We start from the raw sequence: 21,798 nt of genomic DNA, 5'->3' as shown, positions 1-21,798 counted from the left end.
TTTTAATGTTCATTTTTTTTTTGAGAGAGACACAGAGCATGAGTGGGGGAGAGGCCGAGAGAAGAGGGAGACACAGAATCCAAAGCAGGCTCTAGGCTCTGAGCTGTCAGCACAGAGCCGGACGCAAGTCTCAAACTCACGAACCACGAGATCATGACCTGAGCCAAAGTTGGGTGCTTAACTGACTGAGCCACCCAGGTGCTCCATGAATTCTTATTATTGATTCTGTAAGTTAGTGGTCTGCTCACTTAAAATAGATATCTTTATACTCTTAAGGAGAAAGTCCTTTCTAAAAATCCAAGTAGATAGATTGAAAAAAGAAAAAAATAGCCCCCAGGAAAATGTTTGGCCAGCAGTTGGCCTTCTTTGTGGAATTAACTTCAAACCTCCTAACACGTTTTTTAAAAACATGAATGAACTAAATTAAATGTCAACAAAAGTCAAAATTAATCATAATAGTGATCAATACTATGTATGAGAAAGACTTGTTCATATGGATATAAAAGCAGTCTGTGAGACACATATTTTTAGATGCCTTATAAACTAAACTTATGGAGAAGAAATCACACAAGGTTTGACCACAGATGAAATGTGGATCAGTCCCACAACTTTCTAGTCACCTAATTTGTAAGTGCCCTCAATGCCTCCCATTCTGGGCACTCAATAAATACTAAACAGGGCAGCAATTTCCTTTCCTGTCTAGTCAGGGTATCATTATTTCTGTACAGTCTCTGAGCTAGTGAGCACATAGAAAAACACAGTTCACCACAGCTTGAAATATGTCTTTCGCTCTCCCACCTCCTCTTTTCTGTGTGCCTTCAGTTGCTGTAAAACCTACTGGAAATCTAAGAATGTTAGCTTTCAGTTACCACTTATTAAACCCTAACCTTTCCTCTCCCAAATGCCAAGTTCTAGCAGATATAATCAGCGTATTTTATTCTGCCCTTTCAATCAGCCGTTTGGTGATGTTGATTTGCTGCTAAAGGAAGTTTATAAAAAAAAGAAACCCACTAGCTTTTGAACATGTCTCCTTTCCTTAAGGAGAATGTCATTTTACGTAACTGTGTGTCAGGATGTTGTCAACAGTTGCTTTCTCCATTTTGGAGGTCCTGGAGGAGAGCTCACTTGTAACTTTCACATCTCTTTTATTTATTAAAGCACAAAAATACAAATCATTAACATCCAAATATACTTATTACTTTGGCACTGAGCCTCCTTTCATGCTGCTGAACAGCCATCTCTGTCACTATACACCATGATGCAAGTCCTATGCTTGAACATTCCTTTGGTTTCTAGGATGCCACACCCACTTTCTTTCCTTTTCAGCCTCCTTCATTGACCCCCTCCTCTCTCCTCTAAATGTTTAGAGGACACTAAGTCCTCTAACACTAAGTGTTTTCGTGTTCAATTCTCCAGCTTCTCCTCTCTAGGGACATTTGCTCCTTGGGACTCCACATCTCTTCAGAACTACATATCCAAAACATCTCATTTTTTTCTTTCCATTTTGGAGTTCTGAGCTCCAGATTATTATACTCCTTATTCAACATCTTGACTGAAAATCTGTAAGGTTTTATAGACTTACTACAACAAAAAGAGAACTTTTTATGATTTCTCCAAAAGTACACTTCCACTTGGGGTGCCAGGGTGGCTCAGTCAGTTAAGTGTCCAACTCTTGAGTTTTGCTCAGGTTATGATCTTGGGGTCATGGGATGGAGCCCTGTGTCGGGCTCCACACTGGGTGTGGACCCTGCTTGGGTTTCTCTCTCCTCTCTCTCTCAAAATAAATAAACTTTTTTTTTTTTTTTTAAAGTACATTTCCTCCAGGCTTCCCATTTCAATAAAATCTGCTACCATTCAACCAGTTGGTCAAGCCAATATCATAGGGGTATCCTTGGTTTCTTTATTTCCTTCCTTTTCCATATATAGTACAAGTGCTACCATCACTTTCTCTGAAATATATCCTGAAGTTGCTCCCTTCTGTCTCCAGTGATAGGACTCTCAACCAAACTACCATCATCTCTTGCCATTAACTACTGAAGAAACCTCAGGCTGGTTTCTAGCTTCAGTCTTTCCCCTCTACAGTCTGTACACCTGAATGATTTAAAGCATAGATGCATATAAGATGACGTAACTTCCTGGTCAAAACTCTAAAATAGCTTCCCATTAGAAGTCGAAGAAAACACAAACTTCCTGACCATGGCCTACAAAGTCCTCATGCCCTCCCACCCCCCATCCGTTGCCACTTTCCCTTCACTCACTGGGCTGCAGCCACCCTAGCCCACTTGCTTCCCTCCAAACACATAAAGGCCAACCCTGCCTCATGGCCTGGTACTTGCTTCTTTCTCTGCCTGGAACACTCTTTCCTCTGATTTCCACATGGCTCCTCCTTTACATCATCCTGGTCCTTACTGAAGTATCATCTCAGAGAAGTTTCCCCCTTTGAAACTGCCTCTCCCCCCACGTCGCCAGTTAATCTCAAACTCCACATGCTATTTTACTTTTCTTCATGGCACCATTACTGCTTGGACATATTTCATTATTTTTTAAGCAGTCCATTGCTTGCCTCCTCTACTAGAATGGAAGCTCAGTGAGGACAGTGACTTTGCCTATCTTGTTCAGACAAAATGTCCTGTGTCTCCAACATTTGGAATGGTGACTGACATATGATAGTCACTTAGTAATATCTGATGAATAAATGAGTAACCTGTCAGAAGTCCTCGGTAAATAAGATAATCTAATCCATCATGTGACTTGTTTTATTGTTCTTTATGAATTGTGCTATTTGTTTGTTTGTTTTTATATTAGTGGTCCACTAATTTCAAAAAGGATATACCCATATTCTTACAGAGAAACCCTTCCTAAAAGTCTGGGTGGATGTGATTTAACAATAGCAAAAAACCAAACTAAAACAAAAGCTGTTGGTATTGCTAAAAATTTGGATTTATATTGTCACTTAGTCACCTGAAAAGGCCTATTTTTTTTGTCCAAATCTCTAAATGATCATGGCCATGAGGCTTAAACATTAATGTTCATAGTAATCAGCTAGGGAAACTGGCTGGTAAATCTGGTATTCAGTTCTAAATCTTGATTTGTTGACAAGCCCCAGGTGATGTTGATGTAACTGCTCCTTAAACAGTTTTCAGAAATACCGGATTGTGGGTTTTGTGATTCCTTTCATAATTTTGAGAAAAATAGATCCGTACCTATGTGATTTACCTCAAATTGAGAACCAAATTTTGTCACTTAGGTGCCGGTGCTGGGTTCCCAAAGAGCACATCTTAGTCATGTGAGGCATCTGTCAACTATCGGGGAGCCCAGGTGAGAGGTAAGTTGAAAACAAAAACCTTTTGGAATTCTGTTGCAAGATCGCATGGGGAGTACAGGTAAGGAAGCAGAGACAGAGCCAAATAAACCAGAAGACCAAGAAGACAAGAACAGGAGGACAAAAGAAGGCTAGGAGGGGAGCAGAAATTTTCCTAAATGAGACTAGAGTTCTTCAGAAACTGCCTGGGGCAGGTGTGATTTGCACTGGGGACACCCATGCCTTTAAGACTGATTTGTGGGCAAGAGGAATGGGAGAGGAATGAGGTCTTAGTTATGATTTACAGTTCACTAGTCCCAGCAAATAGGCCAGTGTCACTCCCAGTTTTCAGGCCAACAAGGATAAGGACCTGGAACATGAAAGGATTTAACAATCAAGTTAAAGGTGAGTTCAGATTTCTAGATAAGACACACTTCAAACAGTGTTTATGCTATTTGGATATCATGCTCAGGAAACCAAGTTAGAAAGAAACGGGTTTCCTTCCATTGCCTGGCTAAATAGATAGGACACAAAAGGAAATCCTGATATAGAACTATTCCTGTCACAGGGAGGCATAGAATCCTGAGTGGAAAATGGAACAGACTTTCCATTTTTTATCCCCTCTCGCCTTTTATCCTTTAGCAGAATTTATTGCAGTGATTTGTTTAATTGTCGGTCCTCCCTGTGATGGTGTGATCCCTGGGAGGGCCACCGGGTCTCCTCTTCTCACCATTGTATCCGGTGTTGGTTACAAAGAATGTGCTCAATCCCTGCCAGTTACTGGAAGCAATGCCCAAGTGAATGTTTAAAAGAACACAAGACCCTCATAATAGCAAATAAACTATATTGAAGGAAAGATAGGTCCTGACTCACTTCACAGATACTAGATGAGATGCCCTTAAGTCTTGTTAAGGCCACCTACGCAATCATTTTAAAAGTCAAGATTATAATGATAAGCATTAGAATTGTGCTCTTCATATGCACAGTGCACTTTGCAAATGACAACTGCAAAATATCTTGCTACAGTCCTTAAAGCCCAGAAATAGTTATATTTGACGTCTATGCCAACAGAATGGATATATTTAATACACTGGTGGCTAAAAGCCATGTAAAAATTCTCTTTTTATTCCCCACCCCTCACCCTTCTCTCTACCCATGTAAGGGTAGACCTACCTAGGCACCGTGGTGCAAAACTCTACCATAACATCACTCCTGGAATTACCTGGCTTTGGTACATTTGTACATAACTGTTCTAATGTAACAGCGAGAATTTTTCCCCTCCTGTTTATTTCTCTGAAGCTGTAATAAGCAATCCTGTGTGACATTGCCTGTGGAGCGGTTGCCAGGCAGCAGAAAGAGATCTACAGCAGGAGGCGGGAGAGCTGGGGGAAGAGGGGAGAGCAGCAGCGAGAGGGGGAGGGAGAGAGGAGGAAGGGAGGAAGGCTGAGCCAGTGGGGGCTGGGTTCCCAAAGTGCTGAGCCAGAATTCCATGTCCTCGTCATCCTTCATGTTCCCTGAGCATAATGAGCCAATAAGCTGAACCTTAGAGGGGGAAATAAAGATGGAAAAGAAGCAGTTGAAAGTTTTCATTAAATAGGGTGTCAGCAATGTTTCTTATCTGGCGAAGAAAGGGTTTCTGATCGGGTTTTTTTTTTTTTTTTTTTTTTTTTTTTTTTCCTGTTGAACTTTGCTTCTTGGGAAATGCAGCTCTACAAATATCATAAAAGGGCCGGCTTCTCAGTGGGCCTGCTTTGCTGTAAAGCAACAAACAATTAGCACATAATATCTTCCAGCGCTGTGCATGGGGAACATACACATTATAACTTGAAAGGTTTCAACTTCTCTTGTGGCGTGGAAAGGTAAAACACAGAGAAATGGTACTCAGCCCTTTACAGAATATGCAGTATTGGGAGGCATCTTGGTGACCGTGAGCCACGAGGTTATTCAAGGCGTTTCAAGAAGCTGGCTCTGTCAGTGTGAGGTTTTGTGCAATTGGCGAAATTGGGAGCCACGGCTGAATCCCATCTCTTGGCTTTAGAAGAATCTTGCTCTAATGAGATTAAAATGATTGGACTGGGCTCTGAGCAGAAGGGGTGGGGGCAGATGGCACGCAGGTCCCTCCACGCTGACCTGGATGTCCCCCAGCACAACGCGTCTTGCCTTTTGCCAGCCTTCCAAGCTGTCTGTGACTCGTTGGACACTCTCCAGTGGTAACAGACAATGATTTTTATTTAGATGTTTGATTATTCTTGTTAATCAAATAGAACCAGAACAGAAGGTTTGTTCAAAACAAACAATGTATTTACAGATAGCTCTATTTGGTGGATGCACAACTTTAAGGCGCTGAAGTTACTAATCATTCTTCTCAGAAGATGCACACCCACCATCTGGGAGAGAAAATAGGACAAAACATGTTAAAGTGGCAAGATGATTGGAATGAACTTGAAATTAATGTAATAATGACCAAGTTTGTCTTTTCACTTTAGCAGTGGGAGCTAAGGATGGGAGGGGAAATGTAAAATGAGGATGATTGACTGAAAATTGTGAGGAGTAACAGATGGACCCTCTCCCCCATCTCCTGTAGCATATTCAGGCTTCTTTCTCCTGTCCAGTGGCCTGGCTTTTTAGTCCCAACTAAGGTCACGAATGAATCAATCAAGGATAGTCAGTGAGTTTCTGCTCATTTTAGGAAAAAGATAAAGTGTCAGAAGAAAAATACTCCTTAGCCTAAACCACACAGAGATAAAAAGGAGTTACAGACATGGGACGCATCAAAGAGACACCCTGCCTAAAAGAAGGCACACAAACCAAATCCACCAAGAACCAGGGCTAGATGCAGGGACAATCCTACTCTGCTGTTTCAGAAGGCTAACACTTTTTCCTAAGGAACTGCAAAATATTTACAGACACTTGACAGTTCTCTAGGTAGCACAGTTGGAGTATGGACACTCAAGCTCTCTGGAATGTCTTATGATTGAGGTTTTGTCTATACTGCACAGCAGGAGAAACTAATCAGGGAAGCTGCTGGTTCGCCTGACCACACTGGTTAATGACCATCTCCAGAGAGCCTCCCTGGAAACGGGAGATGAAATATCACACTATTTCATGTGAAATTGCACTTTTAATCAAAGCAAAAGGGAAAAATACTCTAGAGTCAGTCTCATAGTTGGGCCACGATGGAAATTTCTACCAGAGTCTACAATCACTGTTTTTTACTCTTTATAGATTTTATCTCTTAAAGTTTAGTTTTTATTTTATCAAAGTTATGCATGACCTACAAAACGTTAATGGAACTTTTCCTAATCTCTCATAGTCGATAGCAAGGGATGAAAAAATCCACACATTCTAATGAGCAATGGACCTTCTATGCAGGACTTGTCAAGAAGCAGTCCAAACACAATATTGTGACCTTGAAACCACATGCACCTGCAGCCTAGACATAAGAGATTTCTCAGATAATGAAAGGCCATTTCTGTAATAGAGCTGACTGTCCCGTGTGAATGTTCTAACGTTGCCCCTTAATTTCCTTACTCTTCTCTATCCCAAACCATATCAAACCACGTAGGGAGATTCCATGGGACTTGTGTCGCCATGGGAATGGAACATGAGAGGATTCTTAGGGGAAATGGAGTTGTGTCTCTTGATGTTTGGGAAACCATGGGTTTCAAGAAGAGCACCATTTGGCATCATATTTGTCCAAAGTGAACAAAGGCATCATCCTGGACCATGAAGGAGGTAACACAAGAAGATGGAAAATGTAAGTGGTTAAATTTTTATTACTAAGACAAAGGTGTTGGTCCAGTTAAAATTCAAAGTGAAGTACTTTTGTTGGATTTAACTCAGTTGGAACCGATTAGACAGATTCCATTTTCTACGTGCCGATAATAATGCTTAGGGAAGGACTAAGGTATGGAAGAGATCAAACACAAGGCCTCCTTATAAACACACCTGTGCACAGCACTTACAATGTACACATAATAGTCAGCATATCTTTCCTCATGAGGTTTAGATTGTCGAAAAGGTGTTAACACAATTTACAATGAGGTGTGTTTTTTATTTGCAGTGCAAATAGGAAAGAACTTTTGATCCAAAACCTTCCCAATGCAGAAGCAAGACATAATTTTCAGGGGAGGAAAGATAAAGAAAAATAGAATCTGCATCTCCTTTTGAAGAATCCAGCTCTAGCTGCCAAGAATAACAGCACAAATTGATTCCTGTGAGGGGATAAGCACCTTTTCAATCCTGGGAGCTTTGTCATTTTTCAAAACTAGTGCATTTTTCATAGTTTGCCACAGTGATCTTCAAGTGGATAAATGGATATGGTCAAAAGCAAGTTAATTCCAATCTCATCCCTTTTTTAAGGATAACAGATATCCCCAAAGAGAAGTGGCAAAAGGCAATGGCAGATGAAGAAAATAGAGGCGCAGCCAGAAAATGAGCAGATTCAGAAACCAATTAAAATAAAGCACAGCTTTAAAAGATTCCTTAAGCCATTCACATGTTGCACTACTGGAAAGACAACGGTTGCTCTCAGCCATTCCTTCTTAAATGTTTTGTTTTTGTTTCCAGAAATAACAGGTTTAATTAAATGTGCAAGATACACTCAAGTGATCCAGACTAATGCACCCAGGGATTTTAAAGTCACTTAGAAGATTTTAGAAAGGATTTTGATTTGCCAGGCTCAGATACTAATGAAGAAAGCTGGTCTTCAGGGAAGGAGCATGAATGCCGTGTATGGCTCTGTTACTGCTGTCAAAGCCAGTTATTACATTATTGGGAAAGAATGGTTTTGAAAGTAGCAAACATTAAGTAAACTGGAAAGGAAATTAGCTTTATTAAACTCCTTATATGTGCCAAGGTACTTTCACATGCATTATTTCAATTAAATCTTAAAACAACCCTGAGGAAATGGATATTATTGCCCCATTTTTAAGATACAGAAGCCAAGGGTTTGAGAGAGCCAGGAATAGTAGGGCATGCAAACCCAGGGCATCTCCTGGCAAATCCACTTCCTTTGCCATTACACTGGCTTGTCCTCCATGCTAATGAGGATGCATGGTCACTAAATGCTGTCCCCCCCGCCCCCCCCCCCCCCCAGCGAGAGATCAAGGTGCCTAGTAATGCACTAAACACATGCTACACTTTTCATTCAAAACAACAATACCCCTGAACAGCCCAGGTAGAACACAATTGTATGTTAAGGATTACAATGCAACATAAAGCCTTCCACAGAATTTAACCAGAACGGTCACAAAATGTTGACAATGAGATTTACTGAACTTGAATACAAATGCTAGTTGCAGGAATACACGTACTATGACCTTAAGAATTATTTTTGTATGAGAAGGGAAAAGAGAGAGAGAGCTGCAAATCACTCAAGACCACCAAAATGTTGCTATTTATCTGTGATTAGAAATTTGAAAACAAACTGTATAAAAGTCTTAAGTTTTAAAAGGTGTAAATGCATTAGGCATGTCACAATAATACTGTCTTTTTCTATAAGCCACAAAGATAATGAATGAAGCTTAGCACATACGGTAAGTAGGTCGAACTACCTTATGTTTTATTACTATACAGAATAACACCCTGGCAAGTCACATGGGTGTTTAACACTGGACTTTAAGTCACGAGACTTGGGCTCCAGTCCTTTTAACTATGAACATGAGAATTTTCAAGCGAATTGGTCTTTCTTGGCTCCAGTTTCCCAGATGTGATATAGAAATACCCTTTAACATGTACCAGCATTTATGAGGGTGCAGTAAGTGCATTCACAATATGTGTTTTTAAATGAATTTATAAAACAAGGAATTGGGTTTGATTTTTTTTCTGAGGTCCCATAATATTCTAACTTTTTATTAACTGGGATTTATTGAACATATCCAAATCCCAGATACTTCCAGAAGAAGCTATTCAAAACAAACTGCAAGAATAAATGAGCTTTTCTCAGAGTTCTCTGCCAAGGACACAAAGCATGTCCAACTTTTTCAGCTAAACAAATGTGACTGGAAATAGGATATGAAATGTGAAGAGAAAGGAGGATAGATTTACAAATAAGTTAAAGCATTTACATAAGACTTCCCATTAATAATGTGTTATGTTGTAGAAAGGATACTGAGACAGGAGCCAGCACTTAGATGGGATTCATTTCTGGTTCTAGAACTAGATAGCACCATGCCTTTGACTGTCATTCATTCCCTCTGGTTCATAGTTTCCTGAGCTATAAAATTAATTGCAGCATCATACCACAGAGGTAAAATGAGGGATGGCCAAAATGTCATATAGCCAAGGAAAAGCAGACCTTTGAGAAAAATCCACATTGTGGAAAAAAAGCACCATATTCAACCAAACAGAAAAACTGATGTTCACGTCATCATATCAGTGTAGTGAGTAGAGGGAAATTTCCTTTATTACTATTATTATTAGTGTTTCCCAATAACTGTATGTTTATCCATGACACAAAGATACACTAGAATGAAAAATATCAGGCTTCTTTGAAATTAGCAGTATCATATTCCAAACACTTTTTTCAGCCTGTTTACTTATATAAAAAGTCAGGGTCCAGAATAATTAGGTTGCAGGAAGCTGGGTAAAAAGAAAGCAGAATGAGACGGCAGATACAAATTTAAATATAATCCGACTACTACAAAAAGGAGTGGGTCTGAATGTAGTGGTGTTATAACACATAAAAAACAACCTAAACACAAAACATAGATATGTTTTTAAAATATGAAATATATATGAAAATATTTCATATACACACATATATACATATACATATACATATACATATGTATATATGTACACACATATATGTATATATATATGTATATGTGTGTATTATATATATATATATATATATATATATATATATATATATATATATGTAAATGTCTTTAAAAATTCTGAAAACTGGTCTCTACTGGGGAAGTTACCGGGACTGGAAATTGGGTGAAAGAAGTGATGTGAAAACGATGTCCACATTGACTACATACACCTGGCAGTGTATAGATTGTGCCCTGTGAGAATATGTGTATGCATTACACTGTCATCTAAAAATCATTTTAGAGACACTAATAAAAAGAGAAACAAAAAGAGCACGGGCTACAGAGTCAGATAGCACTGGGATTTATCCTAACCCTATTCCTTATTAGCTCTTTATATTTGAATAAGTTAATTAACTTTTCTCACTGACATTTTTCTTATCATAGAACAGAGATAAAAATAACTACCTTACAGTGTTGTGATAAGGATTAAAGAGAATGTATGTAAAGCACCTGGAACATATTCAAAATTTAATAAATTGTAATCGTTATTATATGAAGAAGATAGATGATACAATCTTGGTTTTATTTTATGGATCAATGAAATAGATTCTCATTAGAACCCTTTATTGCCCGATACAAACGCCCCCTCCTCCTGCCCGTTTGGTTAAAAAGGCATTGGAGGCTTGGAAAGAACAGAATAGATGTTCCGTTCTTCCAGCAGCCACACAGCCCCCTCTCGCAGGTCATGGGATCTGCAGGTTGTAGCGGAAGCATGAGCATCGCGTGGGTCTTTGGTCCTGAGAAACCTGCATCCTTGGAGAGCAGCACAGAGAAGGAGTGACAACAGGAGGAGTATAGACTTTGGGACGCTTTCTACAGCAGAATTCAGTATCTTGTTGCACACTTCACTCTCCTCGTGGCTTTTTTCCTCCTTTCCCCGCTCCCCTTGGAGATGATGTCGGCGGGAAAGAAGAGAGGCTGTGATCTGAGGCAGCTGGTCGTCCAACCAACGAGTCTCGAGTCTCAGCTACACTACCAAGATCAAACCGTGTAAAATGCCTTTCAATCCGGGAGGCTATCCTGGCAGGAAAAAGCAAAACACCACAACTGACACAAAGTGGTCGGGGCTACCTGACCTCCTGCAAACTGTTGGAATGATGACTCAGAAGAAAGGGTGGAAAGGAAGGAAAAATGTTTGGAATATCAAGGCCTGTATAATACATCAGGGGACAATAGGTATTTTTGCTTTTGGTTTTTAAAAACCAACTGATGAAAATGGCCCAAACACCCTGTACTTAAGGAAAGGAGATGATGGAGGAGATGATGAGTGCCCTCTGGAACTCTACTCCTCCCTATTGGGAGTCACAGATGTACATTTTAGTCTAATTTCTTATAATTCCTGTTTATTCAGGGTCACCCTTAGCTCATATAGTATGTAAAGAAAAATGCACTTCTTCCTCTGGGCAGATGAACCTATGCCAGGGAGGATGCCTGTGAAAGCAGAATATGGGTTGGATTTCAGCTCCACTTGTCCCTTTGGTCAGGCACTCTTGTGCAGTGAACAACCTGCATAACACTATGCAGCAGCCCTAATCTCATATACCCAAAGTGCCAATCACTTGCCCCTCTGTTCTGGCACCTTTGTGCAGTGAACAACTAGCACAACACTATGCAATATCCTTTCTCTTATATACACAAAGTGCCAATCAACCTGGGACAAATGCTGTGTTTTCCTCATCTTCTTGCCTTTGTTTATCTGTTTTCCTTCCTCTGAGCTCAAAACTGGCCAGAACTATGGTGAATGTTTAGAAATTAATCCTCTCAACAATCCTATGAATTAGGTATTATTATCATGTATTTCTTCCAGATGAGAAAAACCAAGCTTCAAGAATCAAATCAGTCACCCAAGGTTGCACAGCTCATTACTAACATGGCTAAGTTTGAACTCAGCTTTGGATAGCTCAGGAGCCCATTTTTTTTAAGTTTATTTTTTACTTTGAGAGAGAGAGAGAGAGAGAGAGGATCCCAAGCAGGCTTCATACCCAGTGCAGAGCCTGACATGGGGCTCAAACCCACAAACCATGAGATCAAGACCTGAGCTGAAACCAAGAGTCAGATGCTTAACCAACTGAGCTACCCAGGTGCCCCTCATGAATCCATTTTTAACACCTTTGTCCCTTCCTAACCTCAAGGTTGAATTAACATTCAAGTTCTTTAAAGTGAAATAATTAAAATTTCAGCCATGTATTTGATTTAAATAGAAGGAAGCAACCTCTCTCTAAATATTAATTAAGAATTCCTTTGAGGGGCTACTGGGTGGCTTAGCTGGATGAGCACTTGACTCTTGATTTCGGCTTAGGTCACCATCCAGGATTGTGGGATTGAGCCCCATGTAGGTTCCACGCTAAGCATGGAACCTGCTTAAGATTCTCTGAGCCTCTCCTTCTGCTTCTCCCCTGCTCCTAACACATAGGTATTTTGTAGCTATTAAAAGGAATCTGTATAGCCTCCCTCAGTGATAGTTATGACAATGTGTACTGATTCAGAATTCAAATAATCCTCTCTGCCATCATCTGAGACTCTGAGTTGAACTGACCTCTAGTCCCCTAGTTACGTATTTTTGCACATCAACATGTTGACCCCGTATTGGTGAAGATAGAAATAACCCTCCATGTGAGCTGTTTCTTAACTCCAGGTCCAGGAAGGACAATACACTGTACAGTAAGCTGTTGTAGTTGGAGAAAAATCTCTTCCACACCTTAACTATTCGTCAAAACTTACTCTGACACTGAATTATTAAATAAACTATTGGGATATGAAAAGCCTTAGGGGGAAAAAAAGTCTAATTTCCAACTCAAGATCAAAGAGGCTCACTCAGCCAGAAAACAGTCAGATTGCTAGGAAGATGCTTTAAAGCAATTCTCCATCTGGTCTGCTTTTGAAAGATTAGCAAATTAATCACATGGAAGTATGAGCAAACAGAAAGTGTAAAGCCATCCACAACAAACACAAACAAACAAACACACAAAAGACATTTGCAACATGAAATAAAAAGCAAAATGAAGGGAATTGTAGGCCAAACTCTATAACCTAACATACTTTTTTTTAACATAAAATGGAAATTTTTAGAAAATACAGGTTAATTTATGACACTAAAGAAAGGATTAGGAGAGAGATGGCGGTCACTAGTGCTGTTTGCCAAATATTTTCAGTTCTCCACGTATCTATGTATGTGATAGGACTGTTTGCAGACCCTTGTAGTCAGGGGGAGTTACAGAACTAGTGTGGACCAATGAATTCAGCTCAGAAGTGATATGTTATTTTAGGGCTAGAGCATTTAACTGACATACCTTGCAAAGCTCACATTTTCCTTTAGCACAAGACTGGCAATGTTTACTGATTCATCACTCTGAGTCTCCCTGGGCTGCTAGGAACAGGACCCCACTATCAACCCAAGACGGTCATGGACAGTGGGCAAGGAATATATTTTGTTATTTTAAGCAGCTGGAATTTTGGTATTTGCTACTGTGGCATCCTAACTAATCAAACATTAAGATCAAACAATAATGAAAACAGCAACTGAAATGACTGAGATCATTGTTGAATGTAGTAGTTATTAGAAATATGATTTAGGGGTACCTGGGTGGCTCAGTCAGTTAAGCCTCCAACTTTGGCTCAGGTCATGATCTCACAGCTTGTGGGTTCAAATTCCGCATTGGGATCTGTGCTGACAGCTCAGAGCCTGGAGCCTGCTTCGAATTCTGTGTCTCCCTCTTTCTCTGTCCTCCTCTGCTCACACTCTGTCTCTGTCTCTCTTCCTCTCACAAATAAATAAACATTAAAAATTAAAAAAAAGAAATATGATGTAAAAAAAAAAAAAACTCAATAGAGCACATTAAAATGCAAGACCAAAGAGCAAATATGGAAGATGGCACTTGGAAACATAATTTGTGAAAAATAAGAATTACTAGTAAAGACAAAAATATGGAGGGGCGCCTGGCTGACTGAGTCGGTTGAGCGTCTGACTTCGGCTCAGGTCATAATCTCCTGGTTCCTGAGTTCCAGCCCCACGTCTGGCTCTGTGCTGACAGCATAGAGCCTGGAGCCTGCTTTGAATTCTATTTCTCTCTCTCTCTGCTCCTCCCCCACTTATGCTTTGTCTCTCTCTCTCTTTCAAAAATAAATTTAAAAAAAAGACAAAAATGTGGAAAATAATAGATTTACTTGATCTTATTAAATATAAGAAATGAATACTTTGGATAAGAAAAAGCTCATCACATTTGAAGGGGAATTATTAAATGTGAAAAGCAACAATATAGCTTACTAGAGTAACACATTAACAAACCAAAAAAAAAAAAAAAAAAGAAAAGTTGGGGTTAAAGCTAAAACTCTGAGATTGGGCAAAAGTTTATCAATAAAACAGAAACACATGTTAACATTTAAAACAATCTAAGTGTTTCAAAAAGGGGAATGATTAAATTATGGGGCTTCTCCTTTATGCAGTATTATGGATCCATTAAAATTATTTTAAAGATTAAGTAAAAACAGGGTAAAATATGTATCATGTAATGTAAAACTTAAAAAATTGAATCCCTAGATTTTTATTTCGCTGTAAATGTAACTTTTACAAATTTTGCATTTCAAATGGGCAGGAAAAGGAAATTTTAAAACTTGTTGCACCAGGGTAGTGGAATTAGAGATTATTATCATAATATTTATTATAACAATAAACTATCATAAGCATTTAAGTTAATGCATCAATAGTCAAGAGCATAAAGGCCTCTTGATTTCTTGAAGACTTTCCTTATTTATTTTTTGCTTTTTTTTTTTTATGAAATTTATTGTCAGATTGGTTTCCATACAACACCCAGTGCTCATCCCAACAGGTGCCCTCCTCAATGCCCATCACCCACTTTCCTGTCCCTCCCCCACCCCCCCCCATCGACCCTCAGTTTATTCTCAGTTTTTAAGAGTCTCTTATGGTTCGGCTCCCTCCCTCTCTAACTTTTTTTTTTCCTTCCCCTCCCCCATGGTATTCTGTTAAGTTTCTCAGAATCCACATAAGAGTGAAAACATATGGTATCTGTCTTTCTTTGTATGACTTATTTCACTTAGCATAACACTCTCTAGTTCCATCCACGTTGTGACAAAAGGCCATATATCATTCTTTCTCATTGCCAAGTAGTATTCCATTGTATATACAAACCACAACTTCTTTATCCATTCATCAGTTGATGGACATTTAGGCTCTTTCCATAATTTGGCTATTGTTGAGAGTGCTGCTATAAACATTGGGGCACAAGTGCCCCTATGCATCAGTACTCCTGTATCCCTTGGGTAAATTCCTAGCAGTGCTATTGCTGGGTCATAGGGTAGGTCTATTTTTAGTTTTTTGAGGAACCTCCCCACTGTTTTCCAGAGTGGCTGCACCAGTTTGCATTCCCACCAACAGTGCAAGAGGGTTCCTGTTTCTCCACATCCTCTCCAGCCTCTATAGTCTTCTGATTTGTTTATTTTAGCCACTCTGACTGGCATGAGGTGGTATCTCAGTGTGGTTTTGATTTGTATTTCCCTGATGAGGAGCGACGTTGAACATCTTTTCATGTGCCTGTTGGCCATCTGGATGTCTTCTTTAGAGAAGTGTCTATTCATGTCTCCTGCCCATTTCTTCACTGGATTATTTGTTTTTCAGGTGTGGAGTTTGGTGAGTTCTTTATAGATTTTGGATACTAGCCCTTTGTCCGATATGTCATTTGCAAATATCTTTTCTCATTCCGTTGGTTGCCTTTTAGTTTTGTTGAGTGTTTCCTTTGCAGTGCAGATGCTTTTTATCTTTATGAGGTCCCAATAGTTCATTTTTGCTTTTAATTCCCTTGCCTTTGGGGATGTGTCAAGTAAGAAATTGCTGCAGCTGAGGTCAGAGAGGTTTTTTTTTCCTGCTTGATCCTCTAGGGTTTTGATGGTTTCCTGTCTCACATTCAGGTCCTTTATCCATTTTGAGTTTATTTTTGTGAATGGTGTCAGGAAGTGGTCTAGTTTCAATGTTCTGCATGTTGCTGTCCAGTTCTCCCAGCACCATTTGTTAAAGAGACTGTCTTTTTTCCTTTGGATGCCCTTTCCTGCTTTGTCAAAGATTTGTTGGCCATACTTTTGTGGGTCCAATTCTGGAATCTCTATTCCATTGGCCTATGTGTCTGTTTTTGTGCCAATGCCATGCTGTCCTCATGATTACAGCTTTGTAGTTGAGGCTAAAGTCTGGGATTGTGATGCCTCCTGCTTTGGTCTTCTTCAAAATTACTTTGGCTATTTGGGGCCTTTTGTGGTTCCATACAAATTTTAGGATTGCTTTTTCTAGCTTTGAGAAGAATGCTGGTGCAATTTTTATTGGGATTGCCTTGAATGTGTAGATAGCTTTGGGTAGTATTGACATTTTAACAATATTTATTCTTCCAATCTATGAGCATGGAATGTTTTTCTATTTCTTTATATCTTCTTCAATTTCCTTGAAGACTTGATTTAAATAAGACAGATTTTATGCCTGAGTACTCATCCTTAAGCAACTTCGTAAAGCCTAAAATTTCATAAGAAATTATCTCCAACTTTTCTCCCTCTAAGAGATATTTGATCTTTGACTATTATCATTTATTCTGAATTAAAGAAAATATGAATGTGGAAGGATTCAGTAAAATAAAATTAATCACCTTTAAAGAAAAATACTTAATTCAGATGGACACTATTCTAATCATTTTTGTAGTATTTCTATCATCATAATTAATCTAATATATTTTTTTCATTACACAGTGGGTTATTTCTTTTTTAACAAGATTATTAGTTTCTGTGTGTGTTGGTGGGGCCATGTTCCACTCTTGTGTTTGACCTATGTCAAAATTCTTTCTTATTGAAGAGTAAAGTTTATTGTTCATTGATGGAATCTGAAAAAAAGACGTCAGAAGCTAGATGAAGATGTACTTGTTGAACCTTTAGGTAGTGAAGTCATCTACAATTTCTGTATTTGCATTAGGAATTTAGGTAGAGTTATATATGTAAGGATGCTATATACATGCTACGATCACTGTTACTGATAGTATCTTTAATGAGTACTGAGCACACAAATCCAGCACTGGCCAGATAGAAAAATAAATATGCCTTGGTCTAGTAGCCATAATAGATTGCCAAGCCTGCTGGATTTACATCAAGATAGATCACTGACTTCAAAAGCAAGGCTAAATGGCTCCTATGTTCCCAACATAATGTGATGTACATTCAATATCATTTCACTCTTATTGAAAAAATGGTTATGAATAAATACATTACATGATGGAAGTAAATACACTAAAATTTAAATATGGATATTACTGGGAAGTGACTTCTACTTTATTCATTTATTTTACCAGATTTCTATAATATCTATAAAAGCATGAATTACTTTTATGATAAAAAAATTAAATTTAGGCTACCCAGAAAGTCAACCTAAAAAATGAAAGCTAGCTGTTTTATTTGTTCAATTTATTTTTTATAATTTTATTTAAGTATATATATGGTATAATTATAATTCCAGAATATGGGACTGGTCTTTGTAAATTTGTATACATCAAATACCTTTTTAGTATCTGCACCCCCACCCCACACTCCACCGAAGTCTGGCTGCGTGCAGTGTTTGGTGTTTCATTATAACAAAAGAATCCCGGTGAACAAAACCACATAGGTAGAATCCTTCACTATGTTCTGTCTTAGCAAGTCTTATTTTGTTCGGGTATGCTGCACAAATATACTCACGTTGGGTCTCTACCTCCTGTAGTCACCTTCAAGGACTTAGTAACTATGACCTCTTCCCCCGGTGAATATGGAAAATTCATTTCAGATCACACTCTGTCATTTTCAGTGATTTTAATGAATTATGAAAGTCTGATCTTATAAGATTCCTCCACCCACATCCTCCCCCAGTTCCCCACACTTTGCATTTCCCATTGCCTCTAGGCCTGAAGTTTCATTCATTTGAAAACTATTCTTGGAAAGATCTCCCCCCCTCCAGCTGTTAATCTGTCATTAATGGACCATAAGTCATTCAGATATACTGCGCTCTTATGCAACCTCAACAGAGTGGAAAAAATCATTTACTTTACTGTCAATGTAAAAACTTTTATCTTTTTTGACAGTTTTATTCAGAAAACCTCAGCTTTATTTTAATTTGATTCTAATGATGGTTTTCAGAAAATGATTTGAGTAAGTAAAAAGTTCAGTGCAGTGATAGCAGTCATGATTTCTGTGGTGGTTTCTTTCTGGGGTATTTATTGAAAAGATGGATTCCAGACACAGTGCGTCATTTTTGGCACAGTGGATGGAAGTTAATTATTCAGAGCTAGTAATGTGGTAGTATTTACTCAGGAATTTAAATGAGGAAGGCCCATTTGTTTTATCTCCTCTCTCTTTCCTAGCTGGAACTTCCCTGAGCAAAACTTAGATTCACAGATATTCCCACAGCTCTGAACTGATAGCTATTGTTAATTGTAAGGATGAGGTTAAATGACCTTCACATTTTCTATTCATAAAAATAATGACCTGAAATGCATTCAGCATGCAGTGAAAATGAAATGGCTTTTTGCTCCTTTTAAAAAATTTATTTATTTATTTATTTATTTTATTTTTTAAGACTGTGAACTGCCATGTTGAAATCAAGGGTAGAGATATATGTAACAATCTGAGGTTGTTTTATTTTGGACATTTATGAGCTGAATTAAGCATAATTAGGGCTCTACCTATATTTTCAAACTCATTTTCATGTAGTAGAGAAATATTAATCACATCTGAGTTTACAAGTCTGTAATGAATTTATGCTTGGTTGTTAGTAGTTAAAAGACAGAAATTAAAGCCTATATTCTAAAAATAGTTTTATTTGGAAATATTTACATCAGCTTTTCACAAAGTAATATGACCAGTTAAAGTCTACATTAGCCTAGATAATGGAGTTATCTAATGGCAGTTCATTTGGTTATCAGTAATTTTGCTGTGGAATATCATCCTTCATGGAAATTATGGCAGTGATAGCTAAGGAAACAAGGCTATGCACATTTTCAGTCAAGAGATCTATGTATGAGCAATCTGAAAAATCCATCACTGTGCAACTGCTAAATTAATAACACTTTAAATGATTTTAAGACTCCATTGTGATTTCAAAGGGGCAGCTAGCTAAGGTTAGCTCACGAAATCAAATATGAAATTTAAAGTGGACGTTTTCTCTCAAAGCTTATTTTATCCAGAATTGCAAAGATGTAAAACAGGTAACAAAATACAAAATACATGTCAAAGAAGAATCGTCCTTTTGTTTGTTTTATTTATTTCTTTACCTGGATGGAGGCAAAGGTGGGTGGATAGCTGCCATGGAACAGGTGTAGAAAAGCCTCAAAGAGGAGGATCTTCAAATATTCCACAGCTGTGTTTCAAATACTTACTTGCATAGTGTCTCTGGGGAAATTGACATATTCCAGTAAAAGATAACACTAACCATCATGTTCTATATTTTGCAATTTTGTTATTAGGTATTAAGTGAAAAGGAACAGAATTTTTTTCATCTTTCTTTCTTTTTTCCCAGATTGCATCTTTATGCGACATTCCTCAGACTTCTCGGAGGAAAAAACATGTTAGTGAGAGGATTATGTTCCCATTCCACCCTAATTATTTGAAACAGAAAAGTTCAAATCAAACAATGAAGCTTTTCTAAATCTGAAAATGTTTCCAATCTAAAGATCTAAAGGCCCTAATAGTTTATAAGCTCTGCCTGCATAATTTAGGCAGGATGGTAAACACAGCTTCAAGAAATTTTAAGCCTTGCTTTCTAGACAGCATTAACTTTTATCCTCACTAGATGAAATCTTATAATACCTTACTGAATTGTTCCATTGTATTTAAACAACAACAACAAACCGTACAGATTTAGCAAATGTTAAAAAGGACATTAATTTCATTGTAGTTAAGAAAAGACAATTCACTACTTAACAGAAAGCTATACGTGGGACAACCATGTAATTCTTGTAGATATATATTTTGTTAATTAACACAAAGTGAAAGTTTGCTTTGCTAACACCTAATGGGTGGGGTGGTGTTCCTATCGGAGTAATCGGGAAAGAAGGTACTGATGTCTGCTATAATTTGTATGCTTCATTTTGTTCAACTGCTTACATTTAATCTCTTTTTGTCTATTTAGCTTGGGTATAGGCCATTCATCATTTCACCAAATGTTCCCCCTCTACAGGAGGGATGGGCTTTGCAAAGTCTGTCCTCTGGACTTCATTAGCAGATGTCAGATAGATTGAGAGGGAGGAGGGAGAATCATTCTTTCTCATGCACAGGCATGGTGATGTTGCCCAGCTGTAGTCCACTCAGACATGAGAGCAGACACACCAGTTCCCAGCTGAGTGTTTCCAGGGTCAGAGCCAGCAGACATATAAAAGAGAAATACTTATTACCCATCCAGTCCTTTGGGACTGATTCCATATTTACATGCACAACAATTTCAAGCAATCATATTGTTTTGATTCGTTCTCAGGGTACATTTTAATGTTACTGAGGGGTCCTGAGAGCCTATTTGAATACTTACAGATTTTTTGGTTCCATTTGCCTTCATGATTTTTCAGAATTTGTTTTCAATTAGTTTGGAGAGTGAAAATCTGGATTGGAATGTATGCAAGTTTGAAGAGATCACTCGGCTATTTACTGTCTGTGCATATATTGTTTAAAACCACAAGATAAAAGTGCTTATTAGAAGATAAATAAACAGATTATTTTCAATATATGAATAAAACTACTTGGATAAATGTCTTTGAGGTAATGCAATGTTCATTCTAGTCTTAATAATTCTGTTCCACCCTAAAGGACATTATTTTTTTTCTTTTTGCTGTTAGACCAACAGAAGATACATGATAAAAAAATTGTTACAATTTATTTAATAGGCACTATATATACATTATTTAATTTGATTCTAATAACAAGTATATTACACTGCTTTTTATCCCTATTTCACAGGTCAAGAGACTGAGTCTCAAATATTTGATGGAAGTCTACCTGGGTCTAAAGCTTGGGCTTCTAACCAAGCCAAACATAATGTTTGAATCTAAGGAAATATCCTGCCATCGGATGGAGCCACTCCATCTCTTCCTCTGTGAGTTCTCTTCATGCCTGGTGAAAGGTGTGGCACTTTTGTTTTCTTTTTCATTTTGCTCCTTAAATCGGTGACAACACTGCATAGCAATTAAGGCCCTGATGGTTGGAGTTTGGCTGAACTTGGGTTTGAGTTCTAGCAATGATTTCATGGATATGAAACCAGAAACACAGGCAACAAAAGTAAAAAATAGACCCATGGTTCCACATTAAATTAAAAAATTTCTGCACAGCAAAGAAAACAATCAACAGAGTGAAAAGGCAACCTATGAAATGGGAGAAAATATTTGCAAACCATATATCTAAAAAGGAGTAATATCCAAAATATACAAGGAACTCCTACAGCTCAATAGCAAAAAACCTAACAACCTGATTTATAAAATGAGCTAAGAACTTGAATAGACATTTCTCTAAAGAAAACATATATATAGTCAGTAGGAATAGGAAAAAATTAATTACTCAATGTCACTAATCAAATTAAAACTATGCAAATTAAAACTATGATGAGATTTCACTTCAGACCTGTCAGGATGGCTATTATCAAAAAAAAAAAAAAAAAAAAAAAGACAAGTGTTGGCA

The 21,798-nt window shown here is 38.0% G+C and overlaps 1 long non-coding RNA gene across 3 annotated transcripts in view; it reads left to right on the top strand.

Annotated features, from left to right (window-relative positions):
- Positions 1-21,235, top strand: part of LOC122198499 — a 33,734-nt gene extending 12,499 nt beyond the window's left edge. For 2 of the 3 annotated variants that reach the window (XR_006193015.1, XR_006193016.1), the window contains 3 exons: positions 3,248-3,325; positions 6,867-7,058; positions 7,365-7,761. This is a non-coding gene — a long non-coding RNA (uncharacterized LOC122198499). Of the gene's footprint in view, positions 1-3,247; positions 3,326-6,866; positions 7,059-7,364; positions 7,762-21,084 lie in introns of those variants that run through there. The other variant, XR_006193017.1, reaches the window with a different exon arrangement.
- Positions 21,236-21,798: the final 563 nt, after the last annotated feature.

Source organism: Panthera leo, chromosome C2, assembly GCF_018350215.1.
Source record: "Panthera leo isolate Ple1 chromosome C2, P.leo_Ple1_pat1.1, whole genome shotgun sequence".
In the NCBI taxonomy this organism is placed as follows: domain Eukaryota; kingdom Metazoa; phylum Chordata; class Mammalia; order Carnivora; family Felidae; genus Panthera; species Panthera leo.
The sequence above is the reverse complement of the archived record's forward strand: the minus strand, read 5'-3'. Positions and strand labels throughout refer to the sequence as shown.